Source organism: Zea mays, chromosome 1 (genome assembly GCF_902167145.1).
Source record: "Zea mays cultivar B73 chromosome 1, Zm-B73-REFERENCE-NAM-5.0, whole genome shotgun sequence".
NCBI lineage: Eukaryota > Viridiplantae > Streptophyta > Magnoliopsida > Poales > Poaceae > Zea > Zea mays.
The window spans coordinates 176,851,183-176,867,939 of NC_050096.1; positions in this window are offsets into that span (position 1 = coordinate 176,851,183).

The following is a 16,757-nucleotide window of genomic DNA, read 5'->3' on the forward strand; positions in this document are numbered from 1 at the left end:
GTACTTCATGTCAAGCTTTCATACATATTGATAGCCCTGCGGGAAGACCGGAAGAGAAGCCACAAATGTGTATGCCAGCAGGCTAGTGATTCTGTAACGGACATATATAGAGGCACCAGAGAAGTCAAATCATATTATTAGCTCCGATCCTTGCTGCTACCTCTGTCACATATACCTAACCATACAGAACAAGCGAAGACTCCAAAATAATTAGGTCACATCGCATAAAACATTTTACAGTGAGCAAAATGGTTACGTCTCATCTCCAATATAGTTAAGTTTCCTACAGTATTTAAGCTCTTCTTTTAGTTATATTGTTGCACATCTCAATAGTTATTAGCTTATACTAACATTAATTTAAACATAGTGCACCTCTAATGAAACTATAATAGCTAGAAAATTTAAGACTAGTACCTAAACTATCGAGCTGCAACCTGATAAGTGCTAGTATGGTATAGAGATAAAGAAGCAGAAACAGGGAAGCACCTTCGTGTTGCGAATCCAGGGAGCCCAGTGAGGAAGGGGAGTCCGAACATCCCTGTAGAGGAAGACACGAGCACGGCATCCACACCACCTTCTTTCCTGGTCGTTGGCAACCAGTAGCGTGGCACCACATGGATGAGACCCCCTGCATCACAGGCGAGGGGCACCGGCGCGAAGGACACGAGGGCGGAGACATCGATGGGCAGTCAAGGAGGAAGCAGACCCCCTCCAGCTCCAGGAGATGGCTTGCTGGCGAGTGGTAGCCGCCACCGCGTGGCAGACAAGCAGATCTGCGAGGAGGCACACGTTATGGGGATAGGGTCAGAGTCTGAAGTTTTCACCTGGGAGTCTAGGACCGAGGCGAGGGAAGACACAGAGCTCAGCGTCGGGGATGGAGCCGTCGCGTCAGGGATGGAGGAGGAGTCAAGGGGGAGTGGAGGAGGAGCCGCGCGTCCGAGAGCTCCAGGGCTGGCGACGGCTAGGGTTTAGAATGAGGGCGGTTGGCAATTTGGTGTGACCTGGGGGTGAATTGGGCTAGCACCCGGGCTCGCCCAGCTGGGCCTCCAGAGGTTTGGACCTCCGCCACGCACAGGTGAGCCAGACCGAATAGTATGACCAGGGCTCCCTCTAGTTATAAGAAGCCTAGGGCTTCTAATACCTAAACTATATATATAGTTTGCTTGTGCCTGTTCGTTTTCGCTTCGCGTTGCGATTAGATCACGATTCGTTTCCGAGCATTAAGGAATTGACGGTCAAGTGTTAGCAACCAAATGATCCGGTTCTTCGAGTTCTACGAGATTGAAGACCCTGAGCATCTGTTTGGTGAAGGCAAGTGTCCTCTGACCCATTATGTCTCATTCAATTTTAATTCACTATCCTGCATTACTTAATTGAAACCTAATGATTGACTAGCTTCGTATTTACCTTGTCCTTGATTACCCTTTGGGTTATTATGGTTACCTTCATGCTATTGCTTTACCTTAATCAACGAACATGATGATAACATTTATGATATGATGATGTTATCTTGATTATGATGATGATATGTGATAGTTTAGGGGACTTAGGCTGTTTTCTAGAGTACATCTCCGCAAGGACCTGTTCGTTGAGTGACCATCCGATATAACAGTGCATCCATGAGGGTGGAATGGGACGCCCTTAGCCGAATAATTAGATGAACCTAGGGTGTAGTTGGCTTTGCCGGAGGGCCGTCAATGGGGGTCGGGGCATAGTGCTCGCTCTGCTAAGGGTGGGTGCCGAGGTTCATTCGATTTGGTTTTGTTAGTCACCCACCTTAGGGAGGAGCACTGTGCTTGTACGACTGGCGAAACCTAACGAGCAGCTATGCACCAGGGGAGTCTTTATAAAGGCTACGTAGTGAAACCTTGCCGACTCACCTTGGTAGTGTTTGAGGGTTTGATCGACCCGAGGCAAAAAGGGATCATGACTCGTGGGTAAAGTGTGTAACCTCTGCAGAGTGTTAGAAACCGGTATATCGGTCGTGCTCACGGTTATGAGTGGCCTTGGGATCCTCTTTCATTTAAGATACAGCTGGTTCGAGGTTCAATGGTTCTATTAATGGTTTTTGGTTCGATGATAATAATGATGTTCCTTGATGAGGAAATGATTCATGGGTTGGTTATTGCTAAAACTTGGCTTCTACTAATAATAAATATTTGACAAACTAAAAGCAACTGCTTTGACCCTAACCCCACATAAAGCTAGTCCACCTCAGCCAAACGGGACATTTGCTAAGTACGTTGATGTGTACTCACCCTTGCTTTCAGAAAACACCAGGTTGCCTTTGGTACAATTTGGTGCAATCTATGCTCAGGTAAAAAAGAAGGTGTCGAGGCGGATCTCCAGGAGTTCCAGGACTTCGACGAGTTTGAGGATTAGGCTAGCGATCTCCCCCAGTCAGCTGCCTGTGGTGGGTTAATTTACGTTGGGTACGTTTTGATTCTATGTACTTTGATTTATATTATGTAAATGACTCTAGTCTTTAATATCATTACTTATTATTTATTGTTATTCGAAACATTGTGTTATGATGAGACATTTATGTAATCGTTGTGTACGTGAATTTCTGATCCTGGCACGTACATGATTCGCATTCGATTTACCTTCTAAAAACCGGGTGTGACACACGCAAAGACATTATCTGAAGTTTTCGCTTTTCTTGGACTGATTACTATCACAGGCCAGGTAGATGGTTGTAAAAGCCATCCAGGTATGTTAAAACCTAGCTGGCAATTACTGGACTCTGCAACAGGTTGCTCATAGTTTCATTGATATGTTGCTTATGTGTTATATAGGCAAACTCTGGTGATAGTGATGATGAAAAGGTATGCATGTTGAATCAAGTGATAGGATGTGTAGGCTCATATTTTTTGTGGCGTACAACTTCCATCTGACCTGATATCAAACTGCACCACGACAGTTCTTTCAATCAAGGTAAAATACTGACATGTCATGATATCGAGACCAGAGAAGAAGATGTGGTCACGTGCTATTTTCATCTCTTATGTTCCTGCTCCAATTTTGTGCTTCGCCTTAGCAACTCACGAGGACTGTCACTGATTAAATGGTTATTATCATGTTGCTTGAGGCAATTTCTTCGTGCTATTGATGCTTATACATTGGTCTCCTCTGTGTTGTGTCTTTCTTGCAGGTAGGCATCTTATAGTCGTAGTGAACGGGCATAAGCCAAGCTAGGAACAAACAAAAAGGTGAATAGATTTTTTGGTGCATTGGTTATTCATGTGTCCTCTTGATTCTGCTTGCCAACTTTACAAAAAAAATCATGCATGGATATAGGAGAAAATGTTTTGTGTAGAAGATCCAGTACAAGAGCGTCATTACTCAGGGCACCAATAATAGGAAAGAGCAGAGACCAGAACAACTGTAAGAAATACTGTCACTTCAAGGTTCATTTGTTTATATGGTTATCCATTCTTTGATCTCTTGGGTCACTAATGTTTGGTCTTTATCATTCTTTGTTTCAAACTAATATGATTTGAGGCTAATGGTTGTTGGAGGTGTGGATGGAAACACGGTAGATGAAGCTATTGTGGAATCGACATGACGCATAGGTGTGCCAGATGCGCCGCGACATCGTCGCCCTCATCTACAACCACCAGGACACCACCACATTAGGGTAAGGCTCTCGGATCCTCTCTGCCTATCTTTACTACTCTATTATCTTTACTACTCTATTAAGAGTACAACAAAGCCGTCTGATCGACCCGACTTGATCTTCTGATCTTGTTTGCTTCCCCTTGAAGCATGAAGACAATGAGGTGTGTTTTTCTTCCTTTTATTTATTATAAGAAAACAAGCACTATTCAACTTCTGTTCACAGATGATTGAAGTCAAAACAACTTTTCTTCTTCTTAAGATGAGGTCATTGTATTGATTAAGGAGAGGAATTGAAATTCGTAGACCTAATTCCTAAAATGCACTCTAACTTTAGTTCACCCTGAATCTATTTTTGTCATGTTTTAATCTTTTTTGCACTTATGCTCTTTGCTGATTCACGACAATCTGAATCGAATAATCAGCGGAAATGCCCTGTATCTAGTTGATCAACACCACCTTGATGATCCACATGTTAAAGCCAACTTACTCTTTCGGTACAATGAGCTGAACATATGACCAGAATGTTCTTTCTTTAGCAGTATTTTCAGTTCGATAGTATTTGATGCACAGTGATGTGGTAATCATTTTTATTCTATTTGTCTTGCGGGCACATTTCTCCAAAGCAGAACTGCCAATAAGCGACTATGTCACTAACTTGAAATCAGTTCTTGATCAGAGCATACGTATCATATAGGCAATGATTGATGTATGCGCCAATAGTGGATGACTTATGAGTGCATTGACTTGTAGATGATCATACATGTGAATTGCATTGGTTCAACTTTTCTTTTTTCAACTATATAAAAATATAAAAACGAGTCTAAATCCTTCGTTGGAAAAGGATTGCATTGGTCATCTTTTCTATTTTTACCTTGCTAGGATCTCCGGTTTGAGAGAGATTATGAATCCCTCTAGTTGTTGGCACCCATGAATGATGATATATTAGATCATCTCAAGAGTAGAGGAGTCTCAACAATCCCCTCCTTACTATATCTTTCTCGTGAAGAATTATGTAGGGTACTTCAACCATTTTCTGCAGCAGAGTTGTGTGAGGTGCTACTTTCTCAATTCCCATACTTCATTTTTATAGCATAATTTGTTTTCCTAAATAGTTTTAGATATTAGTTGAAAATAAAATGGTATGTAAATTTCTGAATTGTCCATCATTATCCAGTCCCCTTGAATTATTCAAGGAAATGCAAGCCGAAGAAGCAGGTTCCAGTGCTTTTATTGTTTCCCTAGATTGACAGGTTACTCATATTGGGCCCAAAATAATATTCGGTGTTATTGTGTTGATCTCAGGGACTAGCACTTCTTAATACCCTTGAATTTCTACATATTTTTAGAACAAAAAATGTATCAGGAATGGCCCTATTATTTAATTGACTTCTTTGAGTAGTGGTTTCTTTTAATATTCAAATATTTCCTTAATATTATAATCTTTTTTGTTTTAGTGGATGACTTCCTCGAGCTGCTTTGGGTATGACTCGAATTGTTCTTTTGTTTCTGAACAAGTTATGAGTCACTCGAAGTGTTGTGGATGGGGTAGTACTTGGAGTTATTTATTTGTTCTTTTTCCCTTAACTTCAGTTATGAGCCACTTAAACTCACCGTGTATGATTTCCAGGATGGCCTACTGTCGGGGACCATAATTAGGGGTACCCTCAAGACTCCTAATTCTCAGCTGGTAACCCCCATCAGCATGAAGCTGCTAAGGCCTGATGGGTGCGATTAAGTCAGGGATCAGTCCATTCGAGCGACTCGATCACGCCTCGCCCGAGCCTAGCCTCGGACAAGGGCAGCCGACCCCGGAGGATTTCCGTCTCACCCGAGGCCCCCCTCCAACGGCGAACGTATTTCCGGCTCGCCCGAGGCCCTGCCTTCGCTAAGAAGCAACCCTGACTAAATCGCCGCACCGACCGACCAAATCGCAGGGGCATTTAATGCAAAGGTGGCCTGACACCTTTATCCTGACGCGCGCTCCCCGGCAGAGCCGAAGTGACCGCCGTCACTTCGCCGCTCCACTGACCGGCCTGACAGAAAGACAGCGCCGCCTGCGCCACTCCGACTGCAGTGCCACTTGACAAAGTGAGGCTGACAGGCAGTCAGGCCCTGCCAAAGGCACCATAGGAAGCTCCGCTCCGCCCGACCCAGGGCTCGGACTCGGGCTAAGTCCCGGAAGACGGCGAACTCCGCTCCGCCCGACCCAGGGCTTGGACTCGGGCTAAGTCTCGGAAGACGGCGAACTCCGCTCCGCCCGACCCAGGGCTCGGACTCGGGCTAAGTCCCGGAAGACGGCGAACTCCGCTCCGCCCGACCCAGGGCTCGGACTCGGGCTAAGTCCCGGAAGACGACGAACTCCGCTTCGCCCGACCCCAGGGCTCGGACTCCGCCCTGGCCTCAGCCGACGACCTCCGCCTCGCCCGACCCAGGGGCTCAGACTCGGCCTCGGCCACGGAAGACAGACTCGACCTCGGCTTCGGAGGAGCCTCCACATCGCCCAACCTAGGGCGCAGGCCAGCCACGTCAACAGGAGGCGCCATCATCACCCTACCCCGAGCTGACTCGGGCCGCAGGAAACAAGACCGGCGTCCCATCTGGCTAGCTCCGCCAGATAAGCAATGATGGCGCCCCGCGTACTCTGTGACGACGGCGGCTCTCAGCCCCCTTACGGAAGCAAGAGGACGTCAGCAAGGACCCAACCGCTTCGACAGCTGTCCCTCCGCCAGGCTCCATCGCTCCTCCGACGGCCACGACATCACACCAGCTGGGTGCCAAAATCTCTCCGGCTGCCACAACGGCATGTACATAGGGCGCTAGCTCCCCTCCGCTAGACACGTAGCACTCTGCTACACCCCCCATTGTACGCCTGGATCCTCTCCTTACGCCTATAAAAGGAAGGACCATGGCCCTCTTAGAGAGGGTTGGCCGCGCGGGGACGAGGACGAGACAGGCGCCCGCTTGGAGCCGCTCGCTTCCCTCTCCCGCGTGGACGCTTGTAACCCCCTACTGCAAGCGCACCCGACCTGGGCACGGGACGAACACGAAGGCCGCGGGATTCCCACCTCTCTCACGCCGGTCTCCGGCCGCCTCGCTCTCCCCCCTTCGCGCTCGCCCTCGCACTCGACCCATCTGGGCTGGGGCACGCGGCGACACTCACTCGTCGGCCCAGGGACCCCCCGGTCTCGAAACGCCGACAGTTGGCGCGCCAGGTAGGGGCCTGCTGCGTGTTGACGAACAGCTTCCCGTCAAGCTCCAGATGGGCAGTCTCCAGCAACCTCTCCAACCCGGGACGGTGCTCCGTTTCGGGAGTCTTGAGTTCATGTCCTTCGACGGCAGCTACGACATGATACTCCTTCCACCGCCGCGCGACAGCGACAATGGCGACCGACAGCCCGCCCGCCGGCGGCGGAATCGACGACGTCTTCCCCGCGTGGTGGAAGAACAACCTTCGACCTCGTCCCGCCTTCTTCCCCGCTGACGGAGGGGAAGGCAGGGCAGCCAAGGCCAAGCAGGAGGCAGCGCCTCGTCGGTTGTCGAGCAAGTCGACGGCGCCGGCACCCCAACGGGGGGCGCACCGGGTATCGACTTCGCGCTTGAGACGAAGACGAGCGCCGTCTCCCCGCAACGCGCCAATCCCGAGCAAGCAGACGACGCCAGCGCGCTTGCGAAAAGCTTGCTGGACGTCGCCCTCGTACCGGAGACGACGGTGCAGTCAGTCCCCGACGTGACTTTATCGCCGCTCGTCGACCAAGAGGTACCGACCGATTCCCATCCCACGTCATTTGGATTCAGCCTCAACCCGCCTGGCGACCTTGCTTTGGTGGGCGCTCTCGTAGAGGCGAGTCCAAACCCTCTGGGGTTTCGCATGCGGTCGCCTTGGGACCGGCTGACGGGCGTCTCAACCTACGGGCCTTCTGGGTCCGAGGAAGACGACGACCCCAGCATCTGTTGGGATTTCTCTGGACTTGGCAACCCCAGTGCCATGCGGGACTTCATGACCGCATGTGACTACTGCCTCTCCGACTGTTCCGACGGTAGCCGCAGCCTCGACGACGAGGACTGCGGCCCAAGCCGCGAATGTTTCCACGTCGATCTAGGGGGTCCCTCCGAAGGCAATCATCTCGGCATGCCGGAGGACGGTGATCTCCCTAGGCCGGTGCCCCGCGTTGACATCCCACGGGAGCTAGCTGTGGTCCCCGTTCAGGCGGGGGGCCATGACCCACAGCTCGAGCAAATCCGCGGGGTGCAGGCCAGGCTCGACGAGGGAGCAGGAGCGCTTGAGCCGACCCGCCGGGACGTCGGGCAGGCATGGGCGGGCCAACCCCCGGCCGGAGAAATACGTCATCTGCCCCAGGGTTTCCAGCACCGCGTCGCCGACGACGTCAGGGTCAGGCCACCACCCGCATCTAGTGGGGTCAGCCAGAACCTGGCTGCAGCAGCGATGCTTCTCCGCGCGATGCCGGAGCCATCAACCACCGAGGGTCGGCGAATCCAGGGGGAGCTCAAGAATCTCCTGGAAGGCGCCGCGGTCCGACGGGCCGAGAGCTCTGCCTCCCGAAGGCAGGGGTACCCCTCGGAACCTCATGCCGCGACTTCCCGATTCATGCGGGAAGCCTCGGTCTACACCGGGCGCACGCGCAACACTGCGCCTGCGGCCCCGGGCCGCCTCGGCAACGAGCACCATCATCGCGACCGTTGGGCCCACCTCGACGAGAGGGTGCGCCGAGGCTACCACCCCAGGCGTGGGGGACGCTACGACAGCGGGGAGGATCGGAGTCCCTCGCCCGAGCCACCCGGTCTGCAGGCCTTCAGCCGGGCCATCCAACGGGCACCGTTCCCGACCCGGTTCCGACCCCCGACTACTATCGCAAAGTACTCGGGGAGACGAGACCGGAACTGTGGCTCGCGGACTACCGTCTGGCCTGCCAACTGGGTGGAACGGACGACGACAACCTCATCATCCACAACCTCCCCCTGTTCCTCTCCGACACCGCTCGCGCCTGGTTGGAGCATCTGCCTCTGGGGCAGATCTCCAATTGGGACGACCTAGTCCAAGCTTTCGCTGGCAATTTCCAGGGCACGTACGTGCGCCCTGGGAATTCCTGGGACCTCCGAAGCTGCCGGCAGCAGCCGGGAGAGTCTCTCCGGGACTACATCCGGCGATTCTCGAAGCAGCGCACCGAGCTGCCCAACATCACCGACTCGGATGTCATCGGCGCGTTCCTCGCCGGCACCACCTGCCGCGACCTGGTGAGCAAGTTGGGTCGCAAGACCCCCACCAGGGCGAGCGAGCTGATGGACATCGCCACCAAGTTCGCCTCCGGCCAGGAGGCGGTCGAGGCTATCTTCCGAAAGGACAAGCAGCCCCAGGGCCGCCCATCGGAAGATGCTCCCGAGGCGTCTGCTCAGCGCGGCGCCAAGAAGAAAGGCAAGAAGAAGTCGCAAGCGAAACGCGACGCCGCCGACGCGGACCTTGTCGCCGCCGCCGAGTACAAGAACCCTCGGAAACCCCCGGAGGTGCCAACCTTTTTGACAAGATGCTCAAGGAGCCGTGCCCCTATCACCAGGGGCCCGTCAAGCACACCCTTGAGGAGTGCGTCATGCTTCGGCGCCACTTCCACAGGGCCGGGCCACCCGCGGAGGGTGGCAGGGCCCGCGACGATGACAAGAAGGAAGATCACCAAGCAGGAGAGTTCCCCGAGGTCCGCGACTGCTTCATGATCTACGGTGGGCAAGCGGCGAATGCCTCGGCTCGGCACCGCAAGCAAGAGCGCCGGGAGGTCTGCTCGGTGGAGGTGGCGGCGCCAGTCTACCTAGACTGGTCCGACAAGCCCATCACCTTCGACCAAGCCGACCACCCCGACCACGTGCCGAGCCCGGGGAAATACCCGCTCGTTGTCGACCCCGTCATCGGCGACGTCAGGCTCACCAAGGTCCTTATGGACGGAGGCAGCAGCCTCAACATCATCTACGCCGAGACCCTCAGGCTCCTGCTTGTTGATCTGTCCTCCGTCCGAGCAGGCGCTGCGCCCTTCCATGGGATCATTCCCGGGAAGCGCGTCCAGCCCCTCGGACGACTCGACCTTCCCGTCTGCTTCGGAACACCCTCCAACTTCCGAAGGGAGACCCTGACGTTCGAGGTGGTCGGGTTCCGAGGAACCTACCACGCGGTACTAGGAAGGCCATGCTACGCGAAGTTCATGGCCGTCCCCAACTACACCTACCTGAAGCTCAAGATGCCGGGCCCCAACGGGGTCATCACCGTCGGCCCCACGTACAAACACGCGTTCGAATGCGACGTGGAGTGCGTGGAGTACGCCGAGGCCCTCGCCGAGTCCGAGGCCCTCATCGCCGACCTGGAAAGCCTCTCTAAGGAGGTACCAGACGTGAAGCGTCATGCCGGCAACTTCGAGCCAGTGGAGACGGTTAAGGCCGTCCCCCTCGACCCCAGCGGCGACGCCACCAAGCAGATCCGGATCGGCTCCGGGCTCGACCCCAAATAGGAAGCAGTGCTCGTCGACTTTCTCCGCGCGAACGCCGACGTCTTCGCGTGGAGTCCCTCAGACATGCCCGACATACCGAGGGATGTCGCCGAGCACTCGCTGGACATTCGGGCCGGAGCCCGACCCGTCAAGCAGCCTCTGCGCCGATTCGACGAAGAGAAGCGCAGAGCCATAGGCGAGGAGATCCACAAGCTAATGGCGGCAGGGTTCATCAAAGAGGTATTCCATCCCGAATGGCTTGCCAACCCTGTGCTTGTGAGAAAGAAAGGGGGGAAATGGCGGATGTGTGTAGACTATACTGGTCTCAACAAAGCATGACCGAAGGCTCCCTACCCTCTGCCTCGCATCGATCAAATCGTGGATTCCACTGCTGGGTGTGAAACCCTGTCTTTCCTCGATGCCTACTCAGGGTATCATCAAATCAGGATGAAAGAGTCCGACCAGCTCGCGACGTCTTTCATCACGCCCTTCGGCATGTACTGCTATGTCACCATGCCGTTCGGCTTGAGGAATGCGGGCGCGACGTACCAGCGGTGCATGAACCATGTGTTTGGCGAACACATTGGCCGCACGGTCGAGGCCTACGTCGATGACATCGTAGTCAAGACGAGGAAAGCTTCCGACCTCCTTCCCGACCTTCAAGTGACATTCTGATGTCTCAAGGCGAAAGGCGTCAAGCTCAATCCCGAGAAGTGTGTCTTCGGGGTGCCCCGAGGCATGCTCTTGGGGATCTGAGAGCACCTAGAGGGGGGGGTGAATAGGTGATCCTGTAAAAACTTAAACTTATAGCCACAAAACTTTGATTAAACGTTAGCACAGTAATTGCCAAGTGGCTAGAGAGAGTCAAAACACGATAACCACAAGAAAGCAATCACAGAGTTGACACGGTGGTTATCCCGTGGTTCGGCCAAGTACAAAACTTGCCTACTCCACGTTGTGGCGTCCCAACGGACGAGAGTTGCACTCAACTCCTCTCAAGTGATCCAATGATCAACTTGAATACCACGGTGTTTTTCTTTCCTTTGATCTTTTCCCGTTTGCGAGGAATCTCCACAACTTGGAGTCTCTCGCCCTTACAATTGAATTCACAAAGAAGCACGGAGTAAGGTGGGAATGAGCAACGCACACAAGACTCGAAAATCAGAGCAACAACACGCACACAAGTCGCAACAAGAGCTCGCAACGCAACACAATGAGTTCACAACTCAACAAGAGCTCTAGATGCTATCACAATGAATCAAATGCGCGGAATCGATGTCTTGGTGATTAGCAATGTTGTAGGAATTCTTGGTCTCCTCCTCCATGCGCCTAGGGGTCCCTTTTATAGCCCCAAGGCAGCTAGGAGCCGTTGAGAACAAATCTAGAAGGCCATCCTTGCCTTCTGTCGTCGGGTGCACCGGACAGTCCGGTGCACACCGGACACTGTCCGGTGCCCGATTTGTTTCTATAAACAGTGCAGCCGACCGTTGCTGACTGTTGCAGATCTGGGAGCCGTTGGCGCACCGGACAGTCCGGTGCACACCGGACAGTCCGGTGCCCCCCTTCTGACCGTTGGCTCGGCCACGTGTCTCGCGCGGATTGCGCGGCCGACCGTTGGCACAGCCGACCGTTGGCTCACCGGACAGTCCGGTGAATTATAGCCGTACGCCGTCGGCAAATTCCCGAGAGCGGGCAGTTCGCGCCGAGTGAGTCTGGCGCACCGGACACTGTCCGGTGCACACCGGACAGTCCGGTGCTCCAGACCGAGCTAGGTCTTGGCTGTACACAGCCAAGCTATTTGCACCGCTTCTCTTTTTCTTCTTTCTGTTTCCCACACTTAGACAAGTATATTAGTACACAAAACCAATGTACTAAGACTTAGAAACATACCTTTTATCTTGATTTGCACTTTGTTCCTCCAGAAGCATAAATACACATTTAAGCCCTTGTGTTGACACTCAATCACCAAAATAGTTAGAAATGGCCCATGGGCACATTTCCCTTTCAGGATCATCGTCTCCGAGCGGGGCATCGAAGCCAACCCGGAGAAGATCGCAGCCATCGCCAGCATGGGGCCCATCAAGGACTTGAAAGGCGTATAGAGGGTCATGGGATGTCTCGCGGCTCTGAGCCGCTTCATCTCATGCCTCGGCGAAAGAGGTCTGCCTCTGTACCGCCTCTTAAGGAAGGCCGAGTGCTTCACTTGGACCCCTGAGGCCGAGGAAGCTCTCGGGAACCTGAAGGTGCTCCTCACAAAGGCGCCTATCTTGGTGCCTCCAGCTGCCGGAGAAGCCCTCTTGGTCTACGTCGCCGCGACCACTCAGGTGGTTAGCGCCGCGATTGTGGTCGAGAGGCAAGAAGAGGGGCATGCATTGCCCGTTCAGAGGCCAGTTTACTTCGTCAGCGAGGTACTGTCCGAAACCAAGATCCGCTACCCGCAAGTTCAGAAGCTACTGTATGCAGTGATCCTGACACGACGGAAGTTGCGACATTACTTCGAGTCCCATCGGGTAACTGTGGTGTCATCCTTCCCCCTGGGGGAGATCATCCAGTGCCGAGAGGCCTCGGGTAGGATTGCAAAGTGGGCGGTGGAAATCATGGGCGAGACAATCTCGTTCGCCCCTCGGAAGGCCATCAAGTCCCAGGTCTTGGCGGACTTCGTAGCCGAATGGGTCGACACCCAGCTACCGACGGCTCCGATCCAACCGGAGCTCTGGACCATGTTTTTCGACGGGTCGCTGATGAAGACGGGAGCCGGCGCAGGCCTACTCTTCATCTCGCCCCTCGGGAAACACCTACGCTATGTGCTACGCCTCCATTTCCCGGCATCCAACAATGTGGCTGAGTATGAGGCTCTGGTCAACGGGTTGCGGATCGCCATCGAGCTAGGGGTCCGGCACCTCGACGCCCACGGTGACTCGCAGCTCGTCATCGACCAAGTCATGAAGAACTCCCACTGCCGCGACCCGAAGATGGAGGCCTACTGCGATGAGGTTCGGCGCCTGGAAGACAAGTTCTACGGGCTCGAGCTTAACCACATCGCTCGGCGCTACAACGAGACTGCGGACGAGCTGGCTAAAATAGCCTCGGGGCGAACAACGGTTCCCCCGGATGTCTTCTCCCGGGATCTGCATCAACCCTCCGTCAAGATCGACGACACGCCCGAGCCTGAGGCGCCCTCGGCCCAGTCCGAGGTACCCTCGGACCAGCCCGAGGCGCCCTCGGCCCCCGAGGGTGAGGCACTGCGCGTCGAGGAGGAGCGAAGCGGGGCCACGCCTGATCGAGACTGGCAGACCCCGTACCTGCAATATCTCTACCAAGGAGAGCTACCCCTCGACCGAGCCGAGGCTCGGCGGCTGGCGCGGCGCACCAAGTCGTTCGTCTTGCTGGGCGAGGAGAAGGAGCTCTACCACCGCAGCCCCTCAGGCATCCTCCAGCGATGCATCTCCGTCGCCGAAGGTTAGGAACTCCTGCGGGAGATACACTCGGGGGCTTGCGGCCATCACGCAGCGCCTCGAGCCCTTGTCGGGAATGCCTTCCGACAGGGCTTCTACTGGCCGACGGCGGTGGCCGACGCTACTAGAATTGTCCGCACCTGCGAAGGGTGTCAATTCTATGCGAAGCAGACCCACCGCCCGCTCAGGCTCTGCAGACGATACCCATCACTTGGCCCTTTGCTGTGTGGGGTCTGGACCTCGTCGGCCCCTTGCAGAAGGCACCCGGGGGCTACACGCACTTGTTGGTCGCCATCGACAAATTCTCCAAGTGGATAGAGGTCCGACCCCTGAACAACATCAGGTCCGAGCAGGCGGTGGCGTTCTTCACCAACATCATCCATCGCTTCGGGATCCCAAACTCCATCATCACCGACAACGGCACCCAGTTCACCGGCAGAAAGTTCTTGGACTTCTGCGAGGATCACCACATCCGGGTGGACTGGGCCGCCGTGGCTCATCCCATGTCAAATGGGCAAGTAGAGCGTGCCAACGACATGATTCTACAAGGGCTCAAGCCTCGGATCTACAACGACCTCAACAAGTTCGGCAAGCGATGGATGAAGGAACTCCCCTCGGTGGTCTGGAGCCTGAGGACAACGCCGAGCCAAGCCACGGGCTTCACGCCGTTCTTTCTAGTCTACGGGGCCGAGGCCGTCTTGCCCACAGACCTGGAATACGGCTCCCCGAGGACAAGGGCCTACAGCGATCAAAGTAACCAAGCTAGCCGAGAAGACTCGCTGGACCAGCTGGAAGAGGCTCGGGACAAGGCCTTACTACACTCAGCGCGGTACCAGCAGTCTCTGCGACGCTACCACGCCCGAGGGGTCCGGTCCCGAGACCTCCAGGTGGGCGACCTGGTGCTTCGGCTGTGACAAGACGCCCGAGGGAGGCACAAGCTCACGCCCCCCTGGGAGGGACCGTTCGTCATCGCCAAGGTTCTGAAGCCAGGAACGTACAAGCTGGCCAACAGTCAAGGCGAGGTCTACGGCAACGCTTGGAACATCCAACAGCTATGTCGCTTCTACCCTTAAGATGTTTTCAAGTTGTTCATATACCTCGCACCCACGCAAAATTTAGTCATCAAGGAAGGGTCGGCCTCGCCTCGGCAAAGCCCGACCCTCCCTCGGGGGCTAAAAGGGGGGAACCCCCTCTGCGTTGAAATCTTCCTCGAAAAAAAGATCTCTTCTGCCAGAATGTCTTTCGTGCTTTTTGACTACTTCGAAAAGTGGATCCTGAAAACGACGGAGTACACGTAAGCAGCCAAGGCTGACCGAGCCGAGGGACTCCTACGCCTCCGGGATACGGATACCTCACTCATCACCTTCTGCGATAAGTAACTCACGCTCGGATAAGTGATTCCGCGGACCGAACAAGTCTTCACGTTCGGAAGATCTTCAGCCGAAGCGATCCTTCGAGCCTTCTCGACTGAGTCGGTGACAGAGCCTCATGGACGGGTAAAAGTGCGCGTAAGCGGCAAGGCCGACCGAGCCGAGGGACTCCTACGCCTCCGGGATACGGATACCTCACTCATCACCTTCCGCGAGAAGCAACTCTCGCTCGCACAAACATCCCTATTACCGACAAAAAAGTCTAGATACCCGAAACAAGAGGAAAAGAGACGCAGCTTTACAACACAGCGAGGGTGTGTATTCTAGCCTCGGCGGCCGCAGGAGACACACGCTACAAGACAATCTGATCCTGCAGGCTCGGGTCTTGACGCTGGAAGGGGGCAGCAGCACCCTCGACATCAACGACACCATCGGCGAGGTCCGACCTAGCCTCGGACGACGACGCGGTCCGAGGATCTTCACTCTGAAGGACGACGTCATCGCCACACCCGGGCAATCGCCGCCAGGGTCTTCTCCGGGAGTCCGGCCCGAGCAGGCGGCTCGGCCGGTCACCCCGGGGCCTCGGTCAGCCGTCCTCAGAGGGCGCCAGCCCGACCCGAGGCTTCGGCTGGTCAACTCCGGCGTCGGTCCCGCTAACGGACGACCCGGCTAGGCTCCGGCCAACCAGGTTTCATTTTCGAGCCAACTCTGCCCCTGTTCATGCTGATGTCGCTACCCCTGGCCTCGGCTCATCCAAGAGCGGCCGAGGGGTCCCTTTAACTAAGCTAGAGGAGCCTCGGACAACAAGGCCGACCGAGCCGAGGGACTCCTACGCCTCCGGGATACGGATACCTCACTCGTCACCTTGACACGGGGCGACTCACGCTTGGTGAAGCGGTTCAGACAACCAACAGGCGAGTCTTAGTGCTCGAAAATGAGGAAAAAACACGGCTCCGTGCCAAAGTTACATACATGTTCAGGCCTCGACAGCCACAATGAACAAAAACACTGGCATTCAAAGTGCCATTACAAACGGAACTCTGGTTCCGTCCCCGCGGGTATGAGCAACCTCGAGCCTGCGGGGCGACGAACATCGGGAGGTAGAGCCCCGGCTCGCCTCGCTCCCCGCCCCAGCGAGGATGACGAACACCCTCGAAGCTGAGGCGGGATCGAGATCACAGCCCGGCTTGCCTCTCCCCATCCAGGAGCTGGAGGTCACCGTCTTGGGTGACCACCAGCGGAGGGGTGCAACCGGGCTGTGTGATGAAAATCCTTGAAGCCGAACGATGGCTGGAAGGTACCAACTCCCACGGAGTTGCGTTCCTCCGACGATGAGGCGGAAAGACGGCGGGTATCCCCCATCCGGGGGCTTGGAAGGTGGAAAGACGCGATGCATAAGGGAGAGCGAAGACATGGTCACCTTCCAAAGGGGGTCACCCTCCTTTTAAAGGCGACTCTCCCTACTTGCGCCCCCGACCGTCGCGGGCTGAGTCTTCTCCAACACACTCCAAGGTCATCCCCTGCGGCGCGGGGCTGGGTCCCACACGTCATGCAAACCGGCTCAAAGCAGAAGAAGCCAAATCGTCGCGCACGGTGCGCACGACCGCCCAGCGGTTACAAGTGACCCTCCACTTTTGCCCAGACCAGCGGGCGAAAGGGGCGGACAGCCATGCAGGCGGCACGCAACCGCGCCAAGTGGACGCCCTCCTCCGACTCCCAGCACGCCCAGCCTGGAGGCCCAGGCCCGCGCGTCATGCAACCGGCGCGCCGAATGCATCGTGCATGCAACTGCACCGCCACTTGCGCCACCACCGCGCCTCCTCGAT